At 38.8% G+C, this 16,158-nt stretch overlaps 1 protein-coding gene and 1 long non-coding RNA gene across 3 annotated transcripts in view; one reads left to right on the plus strand and one right to left on the minus strand.

Annotated features, from left to right (window-relative positions):
• Positions 1–16,158, minus strand: part of znf804a (zinc finger protein 804A) — a 367,025-nt gene that overhangs the window by 268,072 nt on the left and 82,795 nt on the right. The gene's annotated exons all lie outside the window — the stretch shown is intronic.
• LOC122551485 (uncharacterized) overlaps positions 1–16,158 on the plus strand; it is a 42,048-nt gene that overhangs the window by 3,010 nt on the left and 22,880 nt on the right. The window lies entirely within an intron of this gene.

Here is a 16,158-nt window from a genome sequence, read left to right on the forward strand (position 1 = left end):
TTGTGTCAGTAATATGGACGGTTTCAAGCCACAAATTGGTCTGCTGTTAGCTTGGTTAGTTTTTTTTTTAAGCTATTCTTTTAAATACCCAAATATGGCACCTAGTAATTTATATACAAATATTGTCAGTCACAGGGCAAAATGTGCACTTTGAAGTTTATACTCAACACCCTAGGTTTATCCATTAAGCAGTCTAACAGTTTGATCTATGCTGCATGCAAAACTATGTTGCATGGCAGGCTTTATAATATTCAGGATAAAAAACAATTCGATTACAGTATGCAAAGTCTGCAATTACAATTGTAGTTTATAAATAACTTCAATTACTGAGATATGTCTATTAGCTGCAATTACCTTCCAGAAACATTCCAGGTTAACAACTAGACCCTAAAGTCATCAATTTGTAATATTTTTGAAAGGGGTGGAACAGTCACTACTGTTCCACCCCTTTCAAAAAGAACTGTCCTTTAATAATTAATAGTGCTGAAAATAGAAAAGGTTGAAGAAATCTGGAATAACTACAAAGGTGCTGTAAATGCTCGCGATCTGAATAGTGCTGGAGAAATTCAATAGGTCTGGCAGCATCTGTGGAGAGAGAAATCAAGTCTGATATGATTCTTCTGTTGAATATTTCTGGCACTTTGTTTTTATTATAGCACAAATCTGGAAATCAGTTGCCCCCACAGTCACTGGATTTTTGAATAATTGAAGGACTGAGACAGATAGGGATTTGGTTTTTAAGGGTATCAATGAACATAGAGGAAAAGACAGATAAATAGATTTGAGGATGACGATTACTGTTATGACTCACAATCAGTCTATCATTAAGAGGCATGCTCATGATATCATGCACTGTAACATAGAATGTGACCAGAGGTTATAAATAGATCATATTCCATCTAACCTCTGATCACCTGAAGTATGACACTCCATTAGAAGAAGGCTTCTCTGTAAGTTATTGGTTTAATGTTAGCCAGACACTTGTATGACTGAGGAATGTAAGATTTGTAAATAACTGTTAATTATAATAAGTGTCTATCTCACTTCAATAACAGGATCTATGCACCATTTCTTATGTGATATGAAAGTATATATGTGCCAGATAAAATATCCTGCAAGAGGTAAACACTCATCAGAATAGCAATGGTTGCAATCTATGAAAGACTCCAATACATTTGTGGAAGATATTTGGCAAACTAATTAAAAGATCAGTTTGACATCAGTTTTGGACAACAGCTAATTCAGACAAAAGGAGACTTCCTTAAGCAGCACCACTTGGGAGTACAGACAGCCATAGAAACCCATAGATAGGGCATTAACTACCAAAATAATAAAACAGAGTTAATTCACTTTTGCAAAACAAAAATGTAAATTCTTTCAAGGTAAGACAATCTCACAAATTTATTTTAAATTTACAAAGAAAAGCTAAAGTGAAATCTTGAACTGGGACAGGAGGACAATGCAATGCTGCATGGAAGGCTAGACTGTTCTATTCCTGACAATAACCTGGAAAGTCTTTATTCAGAACAAATTTTAATATTACATTGACACAATGACAGGATTACATGTCTTAGTGTGGTACATTATAATATTTTTAAGTTAGAAACCTCTTTATGGATATGAATTATAATTGTTATAATTATAATACCCTTATTGAATTATAGTTGTTCACACGATATATGCAGTTTTATTTCACAGATTAAGTGATAGATGAACCTGAGAAAACAGCTCTAAAATGCTTGCTTACCATTGCCAAAGAAATGTTTTGCAGAAGTAGCACATTTGATCTCTCCATAAATGATCATAGAATCAGAGATGTACAGCATTGAAACAGACCCTTCGGTCCAACCCGTCCATGCCAATCCAATATCCCAACCCAATCTAGTCCCACCTGACAGCACCCGGCCCAAATCCTTCCTATTCATATACCATCCAAATGTCTCTTAACTGTTGCAATTGTACCAGCCTCCATCACTTCCTCTGGCAGCTCATTCCATACACGTACCACCCTCTGTGTGAAAAAGTTGCCCCGTAGGTCTCTTTTATATCTTTCCCCTCTCACCCTAAACCTATGCCCTCTAGTTCTGGACTTATCAGAAAGATTAAGAAAAGTTGTAAGTTCTCAAAAGATCCTCCTTAGAAAAGGAGCAGAAGCTAATGGAGTTGGTCAATTTCTCCACATCAATTAAATCCTTTAGAAATCTTTTGAACAAGAAAAGGCCATCCCAATGATACATGTGCAGGAAATCTGGGTCTAAAGACCAAGCTACGTCCTGGAACAGAAACAAGTGACCAACAGGATGGCATAACATCGCAACACTGACAGCATGGAAAGTGTTAAGAAGAGACACTGACAGATATGTAACAATGAGATTGAAAGTCAATCGAGTGAAAGACGAAACTTCAGAAGACTACATTTTACATATCGATAGCCTCGTACACCATGTCAATAATATATGATGCTTAAAACCATTTACATTGAATATCATATGTCTTGAAATGGCAAAATAATATACATTAGAAGTTAAAATTGACATAGGAGCTAGAGACAATGTAATGCCACTACACATCCTAAAAGATATGTACTCCAGCAAGTGGCACTCCATGGCTAAGTCCATGAAAGACCATCTCACATCAAATAATGGATCAACAATTCTTTGCATTGGAAGAATCATACTGTGATACGATTAATCTGTAAACTCATCTTAACTTCCCAAATTATTTTACTGGTAGGTACAAATGCTCCAGCAGTGGTAGAACTACCACTCTGCACAGGTCCCAAGATCTCAGCACAGTCACAATTCACAGGATTCGAAACATACCCACTGTGATGAACAAGACTTCACATGATACAGTCACCAATCTCAAAAAAAAAACAAACCAGACAAATCTCACACAATTGACAATGTTACGTTTGCTGCAATACTTTATTTCAAAGATATTACAACTCCATTTATTGATCTCAAGGAAGCCCAGTGTGCACATTCAGCAGAAGGTTTAAGTGGAACTGAATGAAATAGAACATAATGGCATATTTCAGAAGGCTGACTGACAAGCAGGTTGACGTAACTTTATCATGTGTGTCTTAAAGAAAGATGGGGCCAGCAGAGTATTGTGGATCGAGTGTCTCAACCTCTAACTTAAAAGTTAACTTTCAAAATGCTAATGCTGGAAGATTTAAATCCTAAAATTTTCCAAAGCAAAATTCTTTTCCAAGCTTGATATAAATTATGGGTACTGGTTTATCCATTTAGCAAAAGAATTCCAAGAGCCTGCAAGTATTAGGATGTCATTTGTACAGTACCATTTCTGACAGTTGCTATTTGCATCCCCAGTAGCCAAGATTTATTGCAGTCGAGCGTGGATAGGATTATTTAAAATATACCTCATATTGCCAATGCTGATGATATCTCAATTGTGGGTAAAACAGAGTATGATCACAATTTTCACTTCTTGATAACAGCAGCACGATGAAAAGTATTGGTGTTTAACATCATGAAGTGCTAGATCAGCAAAGCCAGATTCTTTGGGTTTATTTACTCTACCCTTGCAGTCTGTTCTAATCCAGGGAAGATCAAGGATGTTAAACAAATGCTGAAGCCTCAGGATAAAGACAAAGACAATCTGTGACACTGCCTCAGATTTTTATATTTCTTCTTGCTATATATTCCCAACTTTGCAGATAAAACATCTTTGCTGAGAGAATTGCTCAAGAAGCTTGTCTCCTCTATGTGTGGCAAGATACGTTAGAAAGACATTAATATGTCTTTGTTTCCTTCTTTCAAGCAGGTTCTGTCAACAAAATCTTACCGACTACACAACCTTAGGATAGTTATGATTCTCTCAGTAGATGCATTGTAAAAAGGTTCTCGGTATGTGTCACTTGCAAAGCGAAAAATCAAATGTCTTTGGCCCGGTTATGTTTGCAAGACAACCATTTTGATATAGAGTGTGAGACATTGTTTATGGTATTCACACCATGCAGTTCCACAAACAATTATTTGGCAAGAAATTTACAGGCGAAACAGATCATAAGTGTTTTGAAATAATATCCCACAAACTGCTAACAAGTGCACTACAATGTTTGCAGTGTCTACCTTTTATAGGTCAGAGGATGTGACTTTGAATTGAAATATAAAAGTCACGTACCTGGATGATTTAAGTCTAATATATTGAGCAGATAATCAAACACACACAAAGACCAAGAACTGGATTTTCCCACTGATGCTCTTGGCTATGAACTTGAAGGTATTCTCAGTGTCAATGCGTTACCCTTGGAAACAGCCAGTGTGAACAGTTTCAATCGGCAACTGCCAAAGATGAGCAACCACAAGAAAAGATCAGAAGATTGTTATTCAGGATGGCATGACAATATTAAAGATGTATCTGAGAGAGTTTGTTCATTTTTGGCCATTTAATGATGAAGCTGATATGTCATGATAAGTCATTTTCGAGGTCAAATAAGTACTAATACCAAAAGCATTACACGAAGATATCTTGTCCATGTTACATCAAGGCCAAATGAGTATTGAATGCACAAGACAGTTAACATATGAATTTGTATACTGACCAGGGATGAATCAAAATCCTCAATGATTCATGCAAGAAGATTTGATAGGCAAGGAAAATTTCCTTGGATCTTGATTAACTTTAAAGTGGTGGTGACGAGTAGATGGAATTTTGTTTTGCTGGATGGTTGTAATCTTTTAAAACTGTTGTTTTGTTTCGTTTGTTTTGTTCTAATTCAGTTTTCTTTCTTTTGCACAATGAACTGCTTTTTTATCATTAAAACCACATATTCATGTTTGTGAGAGGCTGCCACTTTAAATTTTGAAAAGAAGAACAAAATGTGTTATATCAAGCCAGGCTTCATTCTGGAATTTGATGAGTGTAGTAGTTTCAGCTGGGATTGTAACAAGAGTGGAGTCAGCAATTCTGATAGGACATGAATATAAGAAATCCACACTACCTGTTAATCAGTTCCATTTCAGTCAATGCAATTAACATCAGTACTGTGTGGAATTTATGTCTGACCCAATATCTCCTATTTCACATCACCAATGTGACAATTTCCACTCTGTTCAGAATCTAGCTCACATTCTTGGAGTGGGGATGGGAGGATACAAATCATTAATCTATCTAGGTTCTAACATTTTCAGATGTTGCAACATGAACGAGTTTCAACCCCTGAAAATAGTTCAGAGGAAGCTTACCAGACTAAGTACTTGGAACAAGCTGACTGTATTATCAGGAAAGGTAAGACAGGCTAAGCCTGTCTCTGGAATCTGAAACATGTACAATTTGGAGGTTAAAAAATGTTTTCAAAACACAGTGTCTAAACTTGCCTTCTCTCGGAGTAAACTTTCAGTAAGAGAGAGAAAAATAAACAACAAAGATCACTCCAACAAAAATGTTAAATCTTCTGTGCAGACCAGGTAAAGAACCAGGGTTTAAGCAGAACACTAAGTCACAATAAAAAGCAAATGTTAGAAACACTCAACAAATCAACTACCATTTGTCAAGAATATATCGTAAGCAAATCTTTGCAAGGTTTCCAAATATGTGTTCCATGCTGTTTGCAATAAGAAAAGTGTTTTAAAATAACAAAACACTGGTGTAATATGAGAAATTTCTGTTTTTCTTTCAGAAGTAGTAATGTTCATGAAGGTGTTTAACCTGCAGTGATAGCAGCATTTCATCACAAACTTTCCCAGTAACTGTCACTGATTCTTTGTTTACTCTTGAGTATGTGCTGGCTGAAACAGAAATGCATTTTTGAATAGTTTCAATACCACTATATGCTAAGTACTATTTGCACAATAGATATTTAACAATTGTGAAACAACGTGCAATACTGTATGTAGTACACATAGGCCCTAATTTTACTGTCATTCCAGGATACTAATTTGTCTTAAAGCTGGTGCAGATGGCATGGATGAACAAAAGAAAAAGAACAAATCTCTCAGATCTGCTTATGAAATTATTACCTTGCTGTAGTCATATTGAAGATTTAAACCCACATGCTGTTTACTTGTGCAATGCATTACATTCTTGTTGTAATTTGAAGGAAGGATGCATTTGAGAAGAATTAGGGCTTGTGGTTTTCAGGCGTGTCTGCTGCAACTGCTACCATGTGGGATTTCATCAAGTGAGAGAGGATTCATTTTGATTTTTTCACTAAGAAAATCTAATTTTCTAACTCTGACAAATCTAGGAATGGGAGCTCATGCTAGTTCCATTCACTGCATAATGTAAATTGTGGGTGGCACAGTGGCTCAGTGGTTAGCACTGCTGCCTCAGAGTGCCAGGCACCGGGGTTCAAATCTTACCTCAGGCAACTGTCTGTGTGGAGTTTGCATATTCTCCCCGTGTCTGCATGGGTTTCCTCCAGGCGCTCCGGTTTCCTCCCACAGTCCAAAGATGTGCAGGCCAGATGAATTGGCCACGCTAAATTGTCCGTAGTATAAGGTGTATTAGTCAGGGGTAAGTATAGGGGGGTGGGTTTCTCTTTGGAGGGTTGGTGTGGACTTGTTGGGCTGAAGGGCCTGTTTCCACACTGTAGAGAATCTAATCTAAATCAGCAGGCAGTGACATATTATTGGACAGTATAAATTTTCTACTCCTCACATACTGAAGCAGTCTGTGTCCAAATGCAAAATGGTTCTGGTTTCCTTCCTATCGGAAAGATGTTGTGAAACTTGAAAGGGTTCAAAAAAGATTTACAAGAATGTTGCCGGGGCTAGAGGATTTCAGCTATAGGGAGAAGCTGAACAGACTGGGGCTGTTTTCCCTGGAGTGTCGGAGGTTGAGGGGTGACCTTATAGAGGTTTACAAAATTATGAGGGGTATGGATAGGGTAAATAGGCAGAGTCTTTTCCTTGGGGTTGGGAGTCCAGAACTAGAAGGCATAGGTTTAGGGTGAGAGGGGAAAGATATAAAAGAGACCTAAGGAGCAACTTTTTCACACAAAAGGTGGTATGTGTATGGAATGAGCTGCCAGAGAATGTGGTGGAGGCTGGTACAATTGCAACATTTAAGAGGCATTTGAATGGGTATATGAATAGGAAGGTTTGGAGGGATATGGGCCGGATGCTGTCAGGTGGGACTAGATTGGGTTGGGATATCTGGTCGGCATGACGGGTTGGACCAAAGGGTCTGTCTCCATGCTGTACATCTCTATGACTCTATGACCCAGATGGCATCAGGTTTGATTGACAAATGGTAAGTTGCGTATGTGCCACACAAGTGCCAAGCAATGGCTATTTCTAACAACAGTGAATCTACCCATCACCTCCTGATATTCAGGCATTACCATCGCTAAATCTCCAACTAACAACATCCTGGGCATTACCCATGATCAAAAACTGAACTGGAGACAGCCACAGAAATACTACAGATATAAAAACAGGTCAGAAGCTAAGAGCCCTGCAGCAAATAACTCATCACCTGACTCTCTATAATGCACAAAAGTCAGGTGTATAATGAGACATTCTCCATTTGCCTGGGTGAGTGCAGTTCCAACTACACTCAAGAAGCTGGATACCATCCAGGACAAAACAGCCATTAAGTAGCATCTATGTATCACCTAACACATAGTGGCATCAGTGTGTATCATCCACAAAACACAATGCAGCATTTCACTACACCTCCTTCAGTAGCACCTACTAAGTCCTTGTCCTCTACAACCTAGGAGGATATGGGTAGATGTATAGGAATGCAACAACCCACAGGTTTTTATCCAACTCACATGCCATCCTGACTTGGAACTATACTACAATTCCTTCACTGTCACAGGGACAAAATCTTGCAATTACTTTCCAAACAGTATCATCTACTGTTTTTTGTCATTTATATAAATGATTTGGATGTGAACATAGGAGGTATGGTAAGTAAGTTTGCAAGATGATACCAAAATCGATGGTTAGTGGACAGCGAAGAAGTTGACCTCAGAGTACAATGGGATCTTGATCAGATGGGCCAATGGATCGAGGAGTGGCAGATGGATTTTAATTTAGATAAATGTGAGGTGCTGCATTTTGGAAAGGCAAACCAGGGCAGGACATATACACTTAATGGAATAGTCCCGGGGAGTGTTGCTGAACAAAGTGGCCTTGGACTGCAGGTTCATAGTTCCTTGAAAGTAGAGTGGCAGGTAGATAGGATAGTGAAGGCGGCATTTGGTATGCTTCCCTTTATTGGTCATTGCACTGAGTATAGAGTTAGGATGTCATGTTGTAGCAGTACATGACATTAGTTAGGCCACTTTTAGAATACTTCATTCAATTCTGGTCTCCCTGCTATTGGAGGAATTTGTGAAACTTGAAAGGCTTCAGATAAGATTTATAAGGATGTTGCCAGGGTTGGAGGGCTTGAGTTTTTTTTTGCCACACAGAGGGTGGTGCGTGTATGGAATGAGCTGCCAGAGGAAGTGGTGGAGGCTGGCACAGTTACAATATTTAAAAGGCATCTGGATGGGTACATGGAAGGGTTTAGAGGGATATGGGTCTAATGCTGGAAAATGGGATTAGATTAATTTACAATTTGTGGTTGGCATGAACGAGTTGGACTGAAGGATCTACCTCCATACTGTACTGCTGTATGATTCTATGACCTCCCCATAAACTGCAGCTGATCAAGGTGATTCCCACTGATCTCACAAACAGCATTTTGGGGAAAGACAATAAATACTGACCTAGCTAGCAATACTCACATCCAATCAACAAATAAACAAACTATACATTTGAATGTTTGGCAGATTTTGGAGTAGAAATGACACCCAATCTAGAACTGATTCCTCCTATGGTACTTGGAAGGTAAATATAAAAACTGAGAAACCTCTGACCTCAACCTTCCCAGAGGAGTGGAGGATTGCAAATATTAGACCTCTGCTTCAGATAGAGGAACATCAAAAACCTGGCAACAACAAAACAATAAGCTTATTGTCAGTGATGGGGAAATCTTTTAGAAAAAATGATTTGGAACAAAATTAATGTACAATTGAAATAATGTGGACCAATAAATTGAAGTTAATAGGAATTTTTTGAAGATATATCATGTTTGACTAACTAGGTTGTGTTCTTTGAAGTAGTAGCAAAGGTTGATGAGAGTAGTGTGGTTGTTGGTGCAGAGGTAGAACTTTCAAAGGTCACACCATAGGCTTCTCAGCAGAATTACAGGGATACTGGCAACATAAACATGGATAAAGCACAGAATGGAGAATGGGTTGTTTTGAAACTGGAGGAAGTTCATAGTGGTGTTCTAATATTGTGAATGAAACATTGCATTTTTACATATACATTAATGACCTTGACTTTTGTTCATTGATAGCATTTCAAAGTTTGCAAGTGATATTAAACTGGTAAATGTCAAGATAAAGTGAAGGATAGTTTCAAGAGGATATAAACTAAAATGAAATGGGAAGACAAATGTCAGATGAAGTTCAACACAAAGTTGTGAAATGATGGATGTTAGCAGAGTGGCACAGAGGGAGTGGGCTGGGCCTATTACCCACAGATTAATTGATTAAAATCGTGCTTTTCCATGGGGAAGGTAATGGCCGAATCCTCACAATATAAGGTTAGACTATTAATCTGAAGACCAAGGTAGTATTCTGGGGACCCATATTCAAATCCCACCATGGAAAATGGTGGAATTTGAATTCAATAAAAATCGAAAATTAAAAGTCTAATGATGACCATGAAACCATGTCAGAAAACCCATCTGGTTTGCAAGTGACCTTTAGGGAAGGAAACTGCTGTTCTTGTGGCCTACTTGTGACTCCAGACCCACAGCAATGTAATTGATTCTTAACTGCCCTCTGTGGAATTAGGGTTGGACAATAAATGCTAGCCTGGCCAGTGAGACCCACATCCCATGAACCAATCAAAAAATATTATTAGGATACTGAAGAAAGGTCATTTAAACTCCATTAATCTTTAAGCAGATACACAGGAACAGAAACCTAGGGGTGTTTGCACACAAAAATATTTGAAGGTTACATTTGTATAGACACAAATCTTTGAAGAACACATAATAATTGCTTTTACAAAGGCACATGGATTTCTTTGCTTTCTTAATAGAATAACAGTGTACAAAATAATGAAGTTATATTAAATATTTATAAAATTCTGGCTAGATTTCAGCCTGGGTATTATGATGAATTCTAGTTTAATACTTTAGCAGGCACGACAAGACTTTGATGAGATTTTACTAGATTTACTAGAATGGTACTCAGATAAGAGGTTTCAGTTAAGTGGAGAGAATGGAGAACCTGAGATTATTCCAGAGAAGAGAAGATTAGGAATTTTGACATAAGTTCAAAACCATGAATGGTGTTGATACAGTAAATGAGAAAAAGTTCCATCGCAAAATTTTAGTCACCAGAGGAAATAAATTTAAAGTACTTGTCAAAAAAAAGGTGATGTGAGGAAGCCTTTGTGCCTATATACAGTAAGGTAACATGATCTTCTGAAAAGATGATGGAGGTTGATTCAATGATAACTTTCAAAAGGAACTTGGATAAATATTTGAAGGAGAAAATAAATATGGGGTTATGGAGAAATAACATCGGAGTGAGATGCTCTTAAAAGCCTTAACATAGGCACAAATGGCCTCCTTCTGTGCTATGCCATTCTATGGATTCCGAATTCAATGCAATTTAATCACATTTAATACAAGTATCTCATCACAAAAAGTTCAACCAGGAGCAAAGATCTTGCATTATTGTCTGAGAGATACTCTGCTACACTGAACAAATCAGGCATAAGTTCAAATATATACATGCAAGTGATGTAAATGTAGAAGAAGCATTGCACTTAAAATGCAAAGGTGATTTGTTTAATTATCTTGAATGTTAAAATTTTAAAGATAAAAAAGTCTACACTATAAAGTGACTTAAAAATCCTTAGAAGTCCTTAAAACTACTGAGTCTGTTTATGTTATTGGGATATGATCCACCACTGAAGTGTGGGCCTTTGCCTCTAGAGGGGTATTTGTGTCCACTGAGACAATACTTATGGCATCACCAGTAACCTAAGAACTAATATTGCAGCCCCTGATATGTGCACATATTATAGTCACTTCAGTAACTGGGCTAGTTCAGTTATATAGAGTAGCATGTTTTCATTAGCCTATCATGCTTCAAGTGGTCCCAGTTAAGATGGAGATGGAGATGTTTATATCCTCCAGTCCTATGCAATGATACAGTTATATCAGGAGCAGTCTCTTAAAGGTATACTGCACACTAACTGGGGCCATTTGTGAGGCATATCACAACAGGATATATCAAGTTAGATACACTAGCATCTATTTCAAGTAACAATGATTATAATATGAGTTTTAATAGCAAGTTTTCTATTCATTTTCCCAAATGAAAAACCATTAAGTCAGCACTACCCTTCCCAAGTATCCACTACAGAACTACAGGTTGTCATTATGTAATAGGGAAACAGAGGCAAGCAATTGGATTCTGCCACAAAACTCCCCACAGCCAATGTTACTCAAACCTCCATAAAGATTTCACCAGATCGATCACAGAAATGATAGGAAAGGCTTATAAGCTGATTGTTAAAAAGAAAATAGCACATAGCAGCAGATCACTGAGGCAACGGTTGGGTTTACAATATAGTCACTGCAATCAAAAGCATCTTCTTGATGGCAAGAGATAGCTAGGAATTCGAAGCCAAGTTTACAGGAAGACCTTGATTTTTCCTCACCTCTTCCATAACTTAAAGTGCCAAGAAATGTAGCAGATTACAGACCCTAGCTTTCATGGTTTACTTCAATATAATAAACCTTTTCAGAAGTTGCAAGGGTTTTGGAAACAAAGAATATCATCCTTGCATCCAGAATGCCAGCCCTTTCAGATTCCTATACATTTTAGTGAAGTCCCCTCTCAATTCATTTTTCTAAACTCCTGTGAATAGAAATCTTGCTAGTACAATCTCTCTTCAGATGATAATCTTGCCATCTCAGGAACCCTCACTCACTTCCTCTATGACAAGTATATTCTTTCTTAGGTCAGGATACCAAACTGGACATAGTGTTCCAGGTGTGGTGTCATACATGGTCCTGCATAGCTGCACTGAAATATCCTTTCACCTTTATTCAACTCCTGTTGCAACAAAGGCCAACATATCATTTGCCTCACTAACTGCTAGCTAGGTCTGAACTCTTACTTTCAGTGACCTGTACACAAGGGCACCCAGATTCCTTCATGCATCAAGAATTCCCAATTTATCACCCTTTAAATAATATTCTGCCACTCTACCAATATTCTGTACCGACCAAAGTGGTTCACATCACAATTTCCCATGTTTTTTCTGTATTTGCCCACTCACTGAGCTTGTCTAAAACACCTCAAAGCTTCTTTAATACTTAATCTCACCTCATTGTGTCATCAGCAAACTTGGAAATATTACATGATTCCCTGATGCAAACTGTTGATATATATTGTGAGTCACTGGGGGCCAAGAACTGATTCCTATGGTATCCCAATAGTCATCACTTGCTATCCTGAAAAGACCTGTTTATTCATCCCTGTCAGAGACCCGGGTTCAATTCCCACCTCAGGCAACTGTCTGTATGGAGTTTGCACGTTCTCCCAGTGTCTGTGCGGGTTTCCTCTGGGTGCTCCGGTTTCCTCCCACAGTCCCAAAAAAACGTGAAAGGGTTAGGTGAATTGGCCATGCTAAAGTGCCTGTAGTGTTAGGTGAAGGAGTAAATGTAGGGGAAATGGGTCTGGATAGGTTGCTCTTCGGAGGGTTGGTGTGGACTTGTTGGGCCGAAGGGCCTGTTTCCACACTGTATAATCTAATCATACCTTCCGTTTCCCACCTGCTAACTAAATCTCAATGCTTGTCCATATATTATCACTAATCCAATGTAATTTTTAAAAAAAGAGACTTTATCAAAAGCTTTCTGAAATCCAAACACCACACCCACTGCATATTCTTCATGTATTCTATTGGTTACAGCCACAAGTAGGGGTTTACTTTCTGACTAGTTTGGTCAAATATGATCATGATGACTCAGAAAAATTCACTAGAATTATGCAAAGTGCCATGTTCTCTCCCGGTTCTCTCCCTCCTTCCTTTTTTAATAAGTGCGGTTACAATTGCCACCCTCCATCTGCTGGAACAGTTCCAGAATACTATTAAAGATGATTATATGATTCCAAAGAGCTATTAAACCAGATTGCCGGGAACTCCGTAGCCACAAACATAATACTGCAAGTGCTGGTTAGTGCTGGGAATATACTAGATAAAGAGGATGGATTGAGAAACATGTAACTTCAAAGTATGTTCAATAAGGTCTGAGATTTCTGGGGCTAGTCGGGCAGATCTTAGCAGAGAGCATCACTAAGGACACTAAGGATGCAGTTTGGATGCATCAATGCCAGGTTCACCTCTTCCAGTTTTACCAAGTGATCTTTAATTAGAATGGACGGCTTTGAGGTATGTAGGGAAGAGGTGTTGGAAATTCTGGAAAGGGTGAAAATAGATAAGTCCCCTGGGCCTGATAGCATTTATCCTAGGATTCTCTGGGAAGCAAGGGAGGAGATTGCAGAGTCATTGGCCTTGATTTTTATGTCCTCGTTGTCCGGAGGAATAGTGCCAGAAGACTGGAGGATAGCAAATGTGGTTCCCTTGTTCAAGAAGGGGAGTAGGGATAACTCTAGTAACTATAGGCCGGTGAGTCTCACTTCTGTTGTGGGCAAAGTCTTAGAGAGAATTGTAAGGGATAGGATTTATGAACATCTGGATGTTGGGTGGGTTGCGCTTCGGCGGGTCGGTGTGGACTTGTTGGGCCGAAGGGCCTGTTTCCACACTGTAAGTAATCTAATCTAATCTAATCTAATAATGTGATCAAGGATAGTCAGCATGGTTTTGTGAAGGACAGGTCGTGCCTCACAAACCTTATTGAATTCTTTGAGAAGGTGACTAAGGAGGTGGACGAGGGGAAAGCGGTAGATGTGATGTATATGGATTTTAGTAAGGCATTTGATAAGGTTCTCCATGGTAGGCTACTGCAAAAAATACGGAGGTATGGCATTGAGGGTGAGTTGGAGGTTTGGATTAGGAATTGGCTGGCTGGAAGAAGACAGAGGGTAGTAGTTGATGGTAAAGGTTCATCTTGGAGTGCAGTTACTAGCGGTGTTCCGCAAGGATCTGTTTTGGGACCATTGCTATTTGTCATTTTTATAAATGACCTGGAGGGGGGCTAGAAGGTTGGGTGAGCAAGTTTGCAGATGATATGAAAGTCAGTGGAGTTGTTGACAGTGAGGAAGGATGTGTCAGGTTACAGCGGGATATAGATAAGTTGCAGAGCTGGGCAGAAAGGTGGCAAATGGAGTTCAATGTAGGTAAGTGTGAGGTGATTCACTTTGGTAAGAATAACAAAAAGATGGGGTACTGGGCTAATGGTCGGATACTTGGTAGTGTGGATGAGCAGAGGGATCTTGGTGTCCATGTACACAGATCTCTGAAAGTTGCCACCCAGGTAAATAGTGCGGTGAAGAAGGCATATGGCGTACTGGCTTTTATTGGTAGAGGAATTGAGTTCCGGAGCCCTGAGGTCATGTTGCAGTTGTATAAGACTCTGGTGCGGCTGCATCTGGAGTATTGTGTGCAGTTTTGGTCGCCATACTATAGGAAGGATGTGGAGGCACTGGAACGGGTGCAGAGGAGGTTTACCAGGATGTTGCCTGGTATGGTAGGAAGATCGTATGAGGAAAGGCTGAGGCACTTGGGGCTGTTTTCATTGGAGAAAAGAAGGTTTAGGGGTGACTTGATAGAGGTGTACAAGATGATTAGGGGTTTAGATAGGGTTGACCATGAGAACCTTTTTCCATGTATGGAGTCAACTATTACGAGGGGGCATAGCTTTAAATTAATGGGTGGTAGGTATAGGACAGATGTTAGGGGTAGATTCTTTACTCAGCGAGTCGTGAGTTCATGGAATGCCCTGCCAGTAGCAGTGGTGGACTCTCCCTCTTTATGGGCATTTAAACTGGCATTGGATAGGCATATGGAGGATAGTGGGGTAGTGTAGGTTAGGTGGGCTTGGATCGGCGCAACATCGAGGGCCAAAGGGCCTGTACTGCGCTGTATGTTTATATGTTTATATGGTATGCCAGCAGAAACAAGAAGATACCCCCAATTGGTCCAATTAGGCTGCAGTGGAAGCCTGTCTATCACTTTTTCCATCACCAGCAAAATGGGATTGTGGCAGAAAGATGATGGTACCCACCCCACCCCAACCTAAACAAATGCTTTTATATATCATTTTATCAGCTCCTAGTCTATTCCTGAAGGTCCTGTAAAACTCCAACCCACTGTGGCTTTATTTCTAGGTAATTAGGGTGAACGCTTTAGAGTGCACAAAAGTAAGGTCATGAGATTGAGATTTGAACTTTCAGATGGAGGCCACATAAACAAAGAGTTATCTTGGCTCTGGGTTAAAATGTTCCCACTTTTAAAATAAGAGGAATATAAAGAATAGAAGAGAAAATTAAAGGGAGAAAAAGCAGTGGATAGGTGCAAAAAGCTACAGATAGGGCTGCAGTGAGAAGCTCCCTTGGGTGCTGACTGAGCAAGAACTGTCTTGCTGAATGACCTGTCTATTCAGTCAATACTTAAAAAGCTAATAATTAAAGGTGAGTTCCCTATTGATCCCAGTTACCTGTACTTCAGTATAGCAGCAGTCAGAAAATACACGAATAGTGCTATAAACAATCTAAATGGTATTAAGTTAAATGGACTATTGATTTTAGTGGGTTCTGACCTTTTCACATTTTGTGCTATTTCTCTTTGCAATAGATCAACATGCACTATTCAATTAATAATAAATGTATTGCCACCCGGGTTCCAAATTTCATTTGGATTTTAAACATTTTGAAATCACCTTCTTTCTGAAATTATAAGTTTTAAGTTTTAATACATATGTAATGTTGAAAATAACCTTAAGAGTAAATAGAGGATCTGTGCTAATCATGGTTTCACATATACCTTCCTATTTCATTCGGGAACAATTTTCAGTATTTGTTCAGCTATTTCGTTCTTGCATTGCTTTTTCAGTATGCTGCTGAACATTCCTTAATTAACTCTTATGAGAAAGAAATCCCCATTTCTCGTTCTTTCACTATTCAGCCGATATTTC

The sequence above is a fragment of the Chiloscyllium plagiosum genome, unplaced genomic scaffold (genome assembly GCF_037043375.1).
Source record: "Chiloscyllium plagiosum isolate Xiang-an unplaced genomic scaffold, Cpla_swu_hap1 HiC_scaffold_7, whole genome shotgun sequence".
Taxonomy (NCBI): domain Eukaryota; kingdom Metazoa; phylum Chordata; class Chondrichthyes; order Orectolobiformes; family Hemiscylliidae; genus Chiloscyllium; species Chiloscyllium plagiosum.